At 39.2% G+C, this 14695-nt stretch overlaps 1 long non-coding RNA gene across 1 annotated transcript; it reads right to left on the reverse strand.

The window, feature by feature from the left end:
* Positions 1-3927: 3927 nt before the first annotated feature.
* Positions 3928-6267, reverse strand: LOC140515410 (uncharacterized). Its single transcript, XR_011971015.1, has 3 exons — positions 5481-6267; positions 5082-5249; positions 3928-4019 (listed from the first exon to the last, which is right to left on the reverse strand). It is a non-coding gene; the product is annotated as an uncharacterized lncRNA (long non-coding RNA).
* Between the last annotated feature and the right edge of the window lie 8428 nt (positions 6268-14695).

Here is a 14695-nt window from a genome sequence, read left to right on the forward strand (position 1 = left end):
TTTTTAGTGGAGGGAAAAAGAGGGGAGATGAGAGAAAAATATAAAGTTTACTCTCATCACATTCCACTAAAGGAAGGAAGAAAATGCACACTCATTTTGTTATGAAAACCTATCTTACAATACAGGAAAGTGGGAGTGAAGGGGCAGCAGGGTGGGGGGGATGATGGAAGGGAGGACAATGGGAGGATGGAGCAATTTGAAGTCAACACTCTTGGGGAGGGACAGGATCAAAAGAGAGAGTAGAAGCAATGTGAGGCAGGATAGGATGGAGGGAAATATAGTTAGTCTTACACAACGCGACTATTATCGAACTCATTTGCAAAACTACACAGATATGGCGTATATTGAATTGCTTGCCTTCTCAAAGGGCATGGGTGGGGAGGGAGGGATGAAGAGAAGTTGGAACTCAAAGTTTTAGGAACACCTGTTGAGTACTGTTCTTGCTACTAGGCAATAAGAAATACAAGCAATGGGGTATAGAAAGTTATCAGGCCCTACAAGACAAAAGAGAAGATAGGGAGAAGGGAAGGGAGAGATGATAGAAGAGAGGACAGATTGGTGATGTGGGTAATTACAATGCTCGGTGTTTTGAGGTGTGGTGGGGACAAATGGGGAGAAAATTTGGAACCCAAAATTTTGTGAAAATGAACGTTAAAATTTAAATAAACAAAGTAAAAAAAAAAGTACAAGTTCAGGAGATGATGTACTTTGTGTGTGAGCAGCAGCAAGAAAGCCAAGATGTATGCAAAGAGGATAAGAAGCCTGGAAAGAAAGCAAGGGTCCAGATCTCAAAAGGCTTCAAATACCATAGGGTATTCTCTGGGATCCTGGAGATAGTAGAGAGGCTCTGGGGTTTATTGAGCTGATATGGTCACACTTGCTCTTTACTGTTAAAATACCTTACATTTTATTTTTACACATTTGTTTTTAAAGCACTGAGACTTTCACGTAGTCTTTTTTCCCTGTTCAAAATTCTCTCCATCCTCCTACCCCATCTCCTACCCAATGACAAGGTAACAAAATTCAAATTCCTTATACATATGTATTAAAATGATGAATGATAACTCCAGAAGACTGATAATAAAACATGCTTTCTGCCTCTTTCCACAGAAGTAATGTCCTGTGCACCCAGAAGGAAAAAACATTTTCAGGCATGAACAATACAAAATAAATCTGATTTTCTTCACTATATTCATATAAAGGGTTCCACCCATCCTCCTCCAGTCAAATATGGTAGGCCCATGCTTCTCCACTGAGCCAGTCAGTCAGAGGCGTGAAAAAGCTGCAGAACTCTGCTGAACCAAGTAATCAAACATTTAAGCTGGATGCAAACCTGCTGGGGAGGAAACTGGGACTGATTGAAGAGTTCATCCCGTCCTATGGAGGTTGGATAAAGACAGCAAGATCGTATGGTACCCAGCATCCCAGTGGGAAGAAAGCCTAATGGTGGGAAAACTTCAGCTAAAAAGATGAGAGAATTCTTCGTGGGGGAGAGAGACTCTCCCTGTCTCATTCCCACCCTCATGCTTGATAGATCAAGGACGACCTTTTAACCTATTTCAAGGTCAGGAAAGATTTGTGCCCAAAACCACATATGCATTGAAAGCTTATGAAGAGCATATGAAATTATACTGAAGACAGAGCAGACACTCTACAGAAAAGCACCTTCAAGAATCTACAAAAATCCCAGCAGAAAGCTACAGCATTCTGTTAGGACACTCTGTGAGGCTGCTGTAAAAGGGAATAAAAAACTTCCAGAAGGCAGGAGCTGGGTGTAATGACCCCTTTTGTCACACAGACTATCTAATCTGAGCCTTCTTTCCACTGCCTCTGCATGTACTCACGATAGAACATGTTTCTGGTTTGGGATCATGTATGTGTATATACAAATACATATTCATACATACATCTCCACTTCTGACTTCTCTCTCTCTCTCTCTCTCTCTCTCTCTCTCTCTCTCTCTCTCTCTCTCTCTCTCTCTCTCTCTCCACACATACACACTCACACACAAACATGCATATACACATGCATATATATATATGTTATATATATATATACATATATATATGTATATATATACATACATGTTGGAGAACGAAATGGAAAACTACTCTATTATCTCACTGAAGAAAACCAGAAATGGGTCATGGAAGTTAGATATGACTGAAAAATGACTTAATAACCACAATTGGAGGAGATATGGATATGGAACTTTAAAAACCAATTGTTCTTAACTTACCATCTTAGTGTACTAGGTTGGTAGCCAGTGGCAACTCCTTCCAAAAACTTAAGGCAGCATGTTCTGCCTGCTGTCAGTACATGTGGGAAAGGCTGGAGAGACTTCTTATAGAAAGGCATGATGACATGCAATGGAAAGGTCCTCCTTATAGTTATTCTGACTCCTTCTTTTGCCTTAACATGTGAGGAAAAGGAGCCAATCATTTCTCGCTGAGCCAGAACAGTGAACTGATGATATTACAGTTTCTTTGGAAAATCCTAGAGAATCAGCAAAGATACAAATAGAGACCATTAATAGCTTCAGCAAAGATGTAGTCTACACAATAAAAACTCAAATATTAGCAGCATTTCTAAATAGTAATAAAAAGGAGGCCATTACAGAGAAATCCCATTCCAGATATCTTCAAGATGCATAAAATGTCTGAAAATCAATCTGCCAAATCACAGAATAGACGTGTAGTGATTCAATTACAAAATAATCCTTGAAGTAACAAAGAAAAAGTTTAAATAATTGGAGAAACTTTCCATACACATCCAGAGCTGTACCAGTCTAATAGAAACGACAATGTAACTTAGGTCCAGATTAACGCAAAGAAAGAATTTCCTGAAGTGGTCACACTCTGTGAATTTGCAGTGCATATGTGATTGGCTGGGACCAATTAACCATATTTTACATTACTGTATCTACAAATAGTGCAAATTCCAAGACATCCAACTGGGTGAGTTTCACTTTTCACATTAGTCAGATCCTAGATGTACTACCAAAGTCAATTTATACCTCCAATGCAATGCCCATTAAATTATCAAATTATACTTTAAAACGCTGACAAATTCCTAAATTGACAAATGGTCAGATAATATGAACAGGCACTTTTCAGAGGAAGAAATTAAAGGTATCTGTAGTCATATGGAAAAATGCTCTACATCACTTTAGATTAGAGAGATACAAATCAAAACAATTCTGAGATACCACATCACACCTGTCAGATTGTCTAAAGTGACAAAACAGGGAGATGATAAATGTTGTAGAAAATGTGGGAGAGTTGGAACACTAATTCATTGTTGGTGGAGCTGTGAGCTGATCCAACCATTCTGGATAGCAATTTGGAACTATGCCGAAAGGGCTACAAAAATGTGCATACCCTTGGAGGCAGCAAGACCTCTTCTAAGAGTATATCCCTAAGAAATCATAAAAATGGGAAAGGGACCCACATGTGCAAAAATATTTATAGTGAAGTGGACATTATTCCCCGCCCCCCCCCCCCCCCCCAGAGCCCCTGGGTTGAGAAAATGTCTGTTGAGTTTCTAGGCAGGGTTAGGCCTAGTAGCCACTTTCTGTTAGTGGCTACCCTCTCTGTTGTACCCCTTTGCCTAGCAGCTGCCTGGGCCCCCATCTCTGTTGTACCCCTTTGTCTAGCAGCTGCCTGGGGCCCCCTCTCTGTTGTACCCTTTTGCCTAGCAGCTGCCTGGGCCCCCATCTCTGTTGTACCCCTTTGCCTAGCAGCTGCTTGGGCCCCCCTCTCTGTTGTGCCCCCTTCCCTAGCAGTACCTAGGAACCCCTGTCAAAACTGTTCTGTGAAAAATGTGTGCTATTGGAACCGCAAGGCTGTACCAGGAAGTGCTAAGATGCTTAAAAGGCACACACACCTTTGTTCGGGGCTGCAACTTTTGTGGACAGTCGCCAGCTAATAAAGACGCTCCCAAATTCTCAATTGACTCTTGCCTGTGCCTGTCTCAGTCTGTCCATTTCAATAGCAGCACTCATTGTGGTGTTCAAAAACTGGAAATCAAGGGGATGTCCATCAATTGGGGAGCGACTGAATAAATTATGATACAAAAATATAATGGAATACTACTGTGCTATAAGAAATGATGAACAGGAAGACTTCATAGAGGCCTAGGAAGACTTATGTGATCTGATGTTGAATTAAAGGTGCAGAATCAGAACATTGTACACAGCAGCAACCACAGTGTGCGAGAATTTTTTCTAATAGACTTAGAACTGCATTGCAGTGCAAATACTTAAAAACTTCTCAGCGATCTTTCAAGGCAAAATGCCTTCCACATCCAGAGAAAGAACTAGGGAATTCAATCGCAGAATGTAGCAGAACATTTTCTTTTGTATTACGTTTTGGTTTGTTATATGATTTCTCCCGTTCATTTTAATTCCTCTATGCAACACGAGTATGATGTAAATGTGCTAAATAGGAATGCATGAGTAGAACCTACATAAAATTGTATGCAGTCTCAGGAAGGAGGGGTGAGGTAAGGTGGGAAAAAGGGAGAGGGAGGGGACAAAATCTAAGTTACGTGGTAGTGATTGTAAAACACTGAATATAAATTTTAAAAATAAAGTAAAAATAATAATATGGAAATAATAAAAAAAATTTCTAATGAGACACTAGTTCAAAGGGTCCTGTCCTCTAGCTCTGAAAAGTGTATAAATACTCTGAGGTAAGGTTGTGTTTTGTGGCTTATACATTAGAAGTGTTTGTTTGGCCTTATGAGACTGGGAAGCAGCTAAGGATCCTCCTGACTTTGACCACCAAGATGTTGGTGCTTCTCTCTCTGGTAACTGTGTATGTATTGCTTATGTTCAGACAGGTGGAGGCCCTGTCTATTGATCTTTACTTCGCGGTATTTTCTCTGTAGTTCATGGTGCCCACTTTTTTACCCTGAACTAAATGAATGATATATGTGTTTGATTCAAGTGATTGTTGGCCCCTCAGAAAAAACCTTGTTAAAATAGTAACACAAATACTTTAAAAAAAAAATGGGATTGAGAATGCTAAGGGAACAGATGGTAAGGATTAATGGAAAAGGGGTAATAATTCCTCCAAACCTTAAATTACATTATAAAGCTTGTTGTTCTTTAATCATTTTCAGTTGTGCCCAACTCTTTCTGACCACTTTTGGGGTTTTCTTGACAAAGATACGGGAGTGCTTTGCCATTTCCTTCTCCATCTAGAGGGGAGGTAGAAGGTTGGTCTTCTCTCTTCATGTGACATAGCTGTAAAGGAAGAGATAATAGCAGAAACCATCTGTGGGATAGGCCATGAAAAAGTCAGGAAAAGGTGGAGATCATGGCGAATGGCTTCTATTTTTATGTAAAATATGAAACAAGCTTCTGAGCTGATAGGGTAGAGGAGGCGGAGCCATGGGAGGGTTGAGGAGGGATTCTTTGGAAGAGCCACTATGGAGACAGGAAGAGTGAGTTGATAAGAGAGGGTCAAAGGTTCACCTGAGTTAGTTGAGGTTGGGTAACTCATTTGAAGTAGACCCAGTCAAAATGATTTCCAGATATTCTCCACCTTCATTCTGCAGCAGTGCTTGATGGGAGCATTTCAAGGCTGATTGGGTCTAGGGACTCAAGAGAAGAGAAGAATGTAGAGTTGAATTGGTTCTCCAAGAGGTCAAGATGCAGTGACCAGTGCAAGGGAAATGGCTTGGGAGATAACTGAGGAAGTAAAGGTCATGGTGTCGAACAAGAGTAGGGTTTTGTGAAGGAAGGTGGTGGGAGAGGTGAAAGATAAGGACATTTCAGAATTCTTGAATACGGAAGTCATGCGTTTGTGGCTGATACCAGTACCATGAGTTTGCCCGTCTTTGTGTATGGCTGAAGTGGGGTAGATCCATGGCAAGTGTAGTTTTTGTGTTGGTAGGGTTTTTGAGAGAAAAAAAAAACAAATTAATAATTATACCCATAGACACATAGACATAGACAGACAGACAGACACATGCAGAGGGAAGTCCCATAGAATGAGGGCAGAAGTTGGGGGAGGAGGGTAAGATTGTGAAGCAGATAATGAACTGAACTCTGGAAGGAAGTGGAATGACCTAGTTGGGGTGTGAGACCCAGAGGCAGGGCTGTAGACAATAGGTACCAGGATTTTGATTAGCTGGTGAAGATAAATTTCATTAATCTCAAAGGAGGAGAGGTTGCTATGTGGTGGAGGTAAGGGGAGAACCTGGCTAGCTAGATAAAAGATTTACCAGTTCTACCCAAGTATACAGACCAGAGCATACCCTTTCTGCTTTAAGAACAACCTTGAACTCCAGCTGTGTATTCAGCATTCAGATCCAAACAGCAGCTAACCTCCGATAAAGGCATTTCACTCCAGGTATCATTCCCTCCCGTTAGTCCTGTTTCTTATATAACGCTTTCCAAAATCGTAATGGAAGAAATCAAGCATAATACTATCATAACAGTATGAATTTTAAACATAGATCCCAAACAAAAATTTATTGCCATGCAAATGACATTCATCCGTTTGAACACATTGTGAAATATCTTAGAGAAAAATAAAACAGGAGAAACAAAAATGTTTCTCTCTTCTATACTAGGTGTACTCAGAGACTAGTGTAGGATAAATAAAATCCAGTTACATCTATAGTTACCAAAACGGATCTTACTCTTGATGTCTATGAACATTTTGGCTCATCTATGGGTGCCAGATGGCTTCCTACAAAGCATAATAATTAGGAGGAGAAGGCAGAAGATCGATATTAGAACAAAGGAAGCAATGCGTGTCCCTGTTATCCCAGTCATTTGCACTAAGTTCCTACACTAGTCCTTCTTTGTCAGTCTCAATTCAGGCTGCATAACTCAAAGGGAAGGACTTTTCGAAGGCCTCTCAACTCCTACCATCTGGCTCATCTCATCTAACGTCATCCAGGCCAGATATGGATGAGGTGTAGTACCTAACTGTGCTTTTGGAAGCAATCCAATACTTTATTTTCCAGTCTCCCCTGACAACTTTTTTGTTTTTGTCCCCCCTTTTAGTCCTCCTATTACTGCACATAGTCTGAATTCTGTGGTTGCTATAGGATAGCACTGAGGGGAACCCCTGGTACCAAGTGATCCCCTGCAGGAATGCCCAAGGTACCAGTGCAGGCTGTGCACTGGCCAGGATTGGGTGAAGGGTTGATGGAACATAAAGATCTTCCCTATACACGTATAGGCCTATGTGACTACACATCTTCCCTTCTTCGTTCCCAGGTCTAAAGGTACACAGGTATTTTGCCCCATCAGTCACAGAGGTATTGGTCTTTTAAATTCTGTTCTAGTTCACAGCTGTTTCACATCAGGTGCTGAGTCAATTTGAGTCAATTAGGCACTGAGTCAGGTAGGCATTGCATCTTTTGTAATTAAGCCAAATAGGTGCTAGGCCAAGTAGGTTTTGAAGCCTTTCTGCAGTGAGCCCATCAGGTGACAAGTCTTTGTTTGAAAACTGTATATATTCCTGAATACTGATTTTGCCTAGGGGCTCACAGAGGGGAAGGGTGTTTCACCTGAAATCTTTTTGATTTACCATATTAGGGACACTGAGTATCCAGTATCAAGATTCCTCACCCACTTACTGCCCTCCTGTGAATAACTCAGAAGTAAGGGCCCAGGTCTGGTGCTGTATGTAAATATTTGCGTTATTCTGTTAAGCTTTGTTTTTCTATATTTCTGTAATGAGATTTTATATTGTCCTTGTGTGCAGAATAAATGTTGTACTGGTTTGGTTTCAAGTGAAGATTGCTTATTACACCAAGCTATTAGATCCTTAATATCTGCATCCGCATAGTATAATATATATATATATATATATATATATATATATATATATATATATATATATATATATATATATATATATATATATATACACATATGCATATATACACAAACGTCTGAAGAAATTTACAGCAGTAGCTCATGTGGCATTGACGATACACTGCCCTCTGTTCCTATCCTGTTGAATGGCACCAGTGGGTGGTGGGAGCACCTCGAGAGGACCCACGGTTTTAGAGAGCACGACTGGGATGAATTCCCTACCTGCTTTTGCATTCACGGAAGGCCTCAACAAATTGAGTATGTATCTCGGTCTGACTCTGAGGCAGGAGAGAGCGACCTCGGGAAAACCTCCACAAGGGTCGGCTGAGAATCCCTCACTCGGGACTGGTGAGTTCCCCAAGCCTCGCGGCGCCTGGGCACAGGCGACTGACCCCGTGAGGCCATGCCCCTCTAAGCTACAAGCCCTTCCTGCAGAGCTACTCTCTGAAGACTCAGAGGCTCCAAGTTGAAGCGACTTGCCAGCCAGCCTTCCAGAAGGCTAAATGGGAACCGAAACTCCGCCCCCACAGTTCAACCTGGACTCCACCTTCCTCTCGCCCCGGCCCTGCGTCCTGCGGTTGCCATAGAGACCCCCAGAGGTGGTGGAATTGGTGGATTTAAGGTTCCAGACTCGGTGCAGACAAAGGGAAGCAGGACTAGCCCTGCACCCGCCCTCCAGGGCACGATGGTTACCGCCACGCTTGGATGCTCCGCCTGGCCCTCCTGGCCTCTGCACGTCTTCTTCCCAGGCTCTCCCAAACCCAAGGAGGCAAACTTCTCGGAACTCCTTTAGAGTGCAGTGAGTTGGACAATGGACCAGGTGCCCACGAGACCCACTAAGGACAGGAGAAGGTCCCGTGAACTCAAGTCCGTCTCCGTCAGTGTTGGAAAGGCTAGGTCTGGCCCCTCCTTGTCTCCAGACAAGGGAATGACCCTTTTTGCCCTCCCAGCCCCATCCCCCTTGGTCCACCCCGATTCCTGTCCTACGAACTTTCCTTGGACTCTCCCCACGCACCAAGCCTGCCCTTTCCCCGGGACTTGGATGTAGTTTGGATTGTAGTCAAGGGGAGGGAACCCGAGCCACTACTTAGTAGGGAGCCCAGATGGGGCGGAGGGGTCACTGCCCACGCCAGCCCTGGCCTGCTGAGGGAAGAGAGGCAGCAGAGCGTGTGACCGTCCTTCTGCCGATCCCGAGGTCAAGGAGGGTCCGGGAGGATCCAGTCAGCCTCAGCCGAGCCTGGAAATGAAGATAACTAAGACCGTGGGTCAGTCAGGTGGTTCGCTCCTAGGGTTTCCAGTCCAGGTTCAGTTCGGACAGAGAGGCTCGTGGCAGCAGGGTCCGTGTTGAGGGCAAGATCCGAACTTGGGGAGACGGCGTTGACGGTTATTTTGAGAAGTACGCGGGTAACCAGGGCTGGGACCCTCTCTGCTGCGGTATTGCAAACTGTCAGCTGAGGCATGGGGAGGAGAAACACTCGGGATATTGGAACCACAAATAAATAAATGAGTGAGTGAATGAATAAATATATAAATAAATAAATACATAAATGAATAAATTCATAAATGAATAAATACATAAATGAAGAGATGAATAAATGAATAAATATATAGATGAATAAATACAGAGATGAATAAATCAGAGATGAATAAATAAATACATACATAAATGAATGAATGAATAGGTAAAGGAGTGAATGAATACATAAATGAATGAATGAATGAGTAAATGAATGAATGAATAAATGGATGAATGAATGGATAACTGGATGAATGAATGGATAAATGGATGAATGAATGGATAAATGAGTGAATGAATGCATAAGTGAATGAACGGTTTAATGAATTAGTGGTTGAATGAATAAAGAAATGTATGAATGAATAAATGAATGAATGAATGGTTAAATGAATAAATAAATGAAGGAAGGAAGGAATGAGTGAAGGAAGAAATGAATGAGCAAGAAAAGGTTCAATGAGGAATAATAGGATTAAGGGAAATGCATAGTAATCGTAATTGTGAATGGTTTGAACTCCCTCAAAAACAGAAGCAGATGGCAGAATGGAGTAAAAATCAGAATCCAACAATGTGTTGTTAAAAGAAACGTTCTGGATGCAGAGAGACACAGTAAAAAAAAAAAAAAAAAAAGCGGAATCCTTTGAGCTAAGAAAGCAGAGACAGCTATGGTGATCTCAGTCACAAAAAAAGTAAAATTATATCTAATTAAAAGATATAAGCAGGGATTACACTTTGGTAAAGGTACCATAGACAATAAAGGGTTATCACTACCAAACATCCTAAGCTATTAATATTAAACTATACCACCAAATGGTATGGCATCCAAATTCTTAAAAAAGAAAAAGTCAATTTAAGGAGGAAATAGAAAATAAAAAATATATTAGCAGGGAATCTCAACTTCCCTATCTCAGAACTAAATAAATCTCACCAAAAAATAAGCAAAAGTTAAGGAGATGAACAGAATCTTAGAAATCTTAGATATGATAGACGTCTAGAGAAAATTGAATGGGAACGTAAAGGAGTATACCTTTTTTCAACATCACAAAACTTGACCATTTTTAAGACATTAAAAACCTCGCAGCCAAATGCAGAAAAGCATAAATATTGAATGCATCTGTTTTTGATCATAATGCAGTGAAAATTATATACATTAAAGGGTCATGGAAACAGCTAATAACTAAACAAAGAAGAATGAACAGAAAAAGAAAACTATAGATCTCATTTCCCTAATGAATGTTGATGCAAAAAATAAATAAAATACTACCAAGGAGAATACAGCAATGTATCACAAGGATCAATCACTACTGCAACTAAGTGGGATTTCTTTCAAGAATGTAGGACCTGTTCAATGTTCGGAAAACTATCAGCATAATTGCCCATATCAAGAACAAAATCAATAAAAATCATGATTATCTCAATAGATACAGAAGCTTTCTGTAGAGGGCCAGTACTTATGGAGTTCAGAATGTGAGGTATTGTCCAGGTTGAGACTTGTACTAGCGTCAAGACTGACGTTCTCAGGATGGACGCAGCATCCTACTCCTGATAAGTAAAGATGAGATTGTCCTGACCCTGATTGTGTACCCCCGAGGTTGTTACGCAGAAGAAACTAAGATAAGGAAGTAAAAGACGTAAACTAAAAATATTCTCATGAGAATAACTTTGCTTGCTTGCTTAACAGAGTATATGAATTTGACCCTCAGATCAATAAACCAGTCATGTACTGATAGTACAGGCTCGCCTAGCCCCCTCTGCTGTTATCTCTGTCTTTTCTATAACCGCCGCGCCTCTGGTCCGCTGGTTGCTGGCAGATTTTAACAAATTATAATACCTATTCCTATTAAAAATACTAGAGAGTATAGGAATAAATGGAGCTTTCCTTAAAATAAGTATTATCTAAAACCATCAGCAAAAATTATCTGTGATGGCAATAAGCCAAGGAACGATGTCCATGATCACTACTGTTATTTGATATCATATTGGAAACATAACTATTGCAATAAGAGAAGAAAAAGAAATTGAAGTAGTTAGAATAAGCAATGTGGAAACAAAACTATCACTCTTTGCAGTTGATATGACAGTATACTTGGAGAATTCTAGAGAATCAACTAAAAACCTACTTGGAATAATTAACAATTTTAGCAAAGCTGCAAGATATGAAACAAACCCACATAAACTACAGGCATTTCTTTGTATTGCCAACAAACTCCAGCTGCAAGAGAAAGAAAAATTATCTTAAAAATATAGACAGTACAAAAATTTGGGAGTCTGTGTGCCAAGTCAAACCTAGGAGCTAACATAATTGCAAAATGTTTTACGCAAATAAAGTCAGATCAAAAAAACTGGAAAAATATTAGTATCTCTTGGATAGACCAAGACAATATGATAAAAATGACAATTCTAAATAAATTAATATACTTACTCACTGCCATCCTAATCAAACTACCAAAAATGATTATATAAACTTTAAAAAATAATCAAATTCCCCTGGAAGAATAAAAGATCAAGAATATCCAAAGGGTTAATTGCAAATGTGAAGAAAGGTAGCCTAGCAATATTAGAAATCAAAATATATTGTACAATGGTAATCATCAAAACGATCTGGTACTGGTTAAGAAATAGATCAGTGGAATAAATTAGGTACACAATACACAGTGTTAAATGATCATAATAATATAGTGTTTGATAAATCCAAAGATCTAATCTTTTAGGACAAGAATTCACTATTTGACAAAAAGTGATTGGAAAACTGGCAGAAATGAGGTATGGACAAATATTTCTTTTTTTTTAATTACGTTTTTTTCTTTTATTTTTTTCAGTATTTTACTTGAATCTCTGGGATTCTCTAAGTACATCATCATTTGATCTGCAAAGAGTGATATCTTAGTTTCTTCTTTGCCTATTCTAATTCCTTCAATTTTTTTCTTCTCTTATTGCTACAGCTAACATTTCTAGTACCATATTGAATAACAGTAGTGATAATGGGCATCCTTGTTTCACCCCTAATGTTATTGGAGAAGCGTCTAGCTCATCTCCATTGTACATAATGCTTGCTGAAGGTTTTAGGTAGATATTGATTATTATTTTATGGAAAGTTCCATTTATTCCTATGCTCTCCAGTATTTTTAATAGGAATTGGTGTCCTATATTGTCAAAAGCTTTTTCTGCATCTGTTGAGATAATCATGTGATTTCTGTTAGTTTGGTTGTTGATATGACCACTAAGGTTAATAGTTTTCCTGATATTGAACCAGCCCTGCATTTCTGGTATGAATCCTCCCTGATCATAGTGTGTTATTCTTGTGATAAGTTGCTGCACTTTTTTTAGCTAAAATCTGATTTAAATTTTTTGCATCTATATTCGTTAGATTAATTGGTCTATAATTTTCTTTCTCAGTTTTGACTCTTCCTGATTTAGGTATCAAAGCCATATTTATATTATATAAAGAATTTGGGAGGACTCCTTCTTCCCCTATTTTCAAGAATAGTCTATATAGTATTGAAATTATCTGTTCTTTAAATGTTTGATAGATTTCACTTGTGAATCCATCTGGCCCTGGAGATTTTTTCTTAGGGAGTCCATTCATGGCTTGTTCAATTTCTTTTTCTGAGTTGGAGTTATTTAAGTATTCAACTTCCTCTTCCGTTAATCTTGGCAATTTATATTTTTTAAAATAATCATCCATATCACTTTGATTGTCAAATTTATGAGCATAACATTGGGCAAAATAATTTCTAATTATTGTTTTAATTTCCTCCTCATTTTTGATATTGGTAATTTGGTTTTCTTCTTTCTTTTTTTAAATCAAATTGACGAAAAGTTAATCAATATTATTGGTTTTATTGTAAAATTAATGCTCAGTTATATTTATTAATTCAATAGTTTTCTTAATTTCAATTTTATTAATCTCTCCTTTGGTTTTCAGTATTTCCAATTTGATATTTGCTTGAGGATTTTCAAATTGTTTTTTTTCAAGCCTTTTCAGCTGCGTGCTCAATTCGTTGATCTCCTCTTCCTCCATTTTATTCAAGTAGGCATTCAAAGATATAAAGTTTCCCCTAAGAACTGTTTTTGCAGTATCACATAAGATTTGATGTGTTGTCTCGTTATTGTCATTCTCTTGAATGAAGTTATTGATTGTTTCTACGATTTGTTGTTTAACCCACTCATTCTTTAGGATTAGATTATAGTTTTCAACTAACTTTTGGTTTATCTTTCAATGACCTCTTATTAAATATATTTTTTCTTGCATTAGGGTCTGACAAGGATTCATTGACAATCTCTGCTTTACTGCACTGGATTGTGGGGATTTTGTGCCCTAGAACATGTTCAGTTTTTGTATATATGCCATGTACCTCTGAGAAAAAAGGGACATTCCTTTCTATCCCCATTCAATTTTCTCCAGAGATCTATCATCTCTACCTTATCCAGAGTTTTATTCACCTCCTTAACTTCTTTCTTGTTTATTTTAAGGTTAGATTTGTCAAGTTCAGAGAGGGGGAGTTTGGGGTGTCCCAAAAGTATAGTTTTGCTGTATACTTCTTGCTCTAACTCCCTTAACTACTCCTCTAAGAATCTGGATGCTATACCACTTAGAGCATATATGCTTAGCAATGATATTGCTTCTTTGTGTATAGTGCCTTTTAGTTCCTTCCTTATCTCTTTTGGCTAGATCTATTTCTGCTTTTGCTTTGTCTGAGATTAGGATTGCTACTTCTGCTTTTTTTACATCAGTTGAAGCACAATACATTCTCCTCCAGGCTTTTACTTTACCCTGTGTGTATCAGACCATTTCAAATGTGTTTCTTGTAGACAACATGTTGTTGGATTATGATTTTCATTCCATTCTGCTATCCGTCTGTGTTTTACGGGAGAGTTCACCGTTTCACATTCACAATTACGATTATTATCTGTGTCTTTCCCTCCATCCTCTTTCCCACTATTTGTGATTTTAGTTCTCCCTTCTCCCTTCCCCTCCACAAGAGAGTTTTAATTTTTCACCACCACCTCCCCCCAGTCTTCCCTTCCTTCTTTCAGCCCCCCTCCCTTTTACTCCCCTTTGCCCTTACTATTTCTCTCCCTTTCAGCCTCCCCTCCCCTTTCTTCCCCCTTCCCCTCCTACTGCCTATAGAGGTAGTCAGATTTACATAATTAAATTTATTGTTCCGGCTTTGAACCAAATCAGTTGAGAGTACCTGTCAAACAATGTCCATCTCCCTCCTGTCTTTCTCTCTACTTTAATATAATTTTGTGCTTCTTCCTGTGATGCAGTTTACCATTTTCTGCTTCCTCCTTTTCACCTCTGCTATTACAATCTCCTGGCATGCTTGCAACATATTTT

This window comes from Notamacropus eugenii, chromosome X (assembly GCF_028372415.1).
Source record: "Notamacropus eugenii isolate mMacEug1 chromosome X, mMacEug1.pri_v2, whole genome shotgun sequence".
NCBI classification, from domain to species: domain Eukaryota; kingdom Metazoa; phylum Chordata; class Mammalia; order Diprotodontia; family Macropodidae; genus Notamacropus; species Notamacropus eugenii.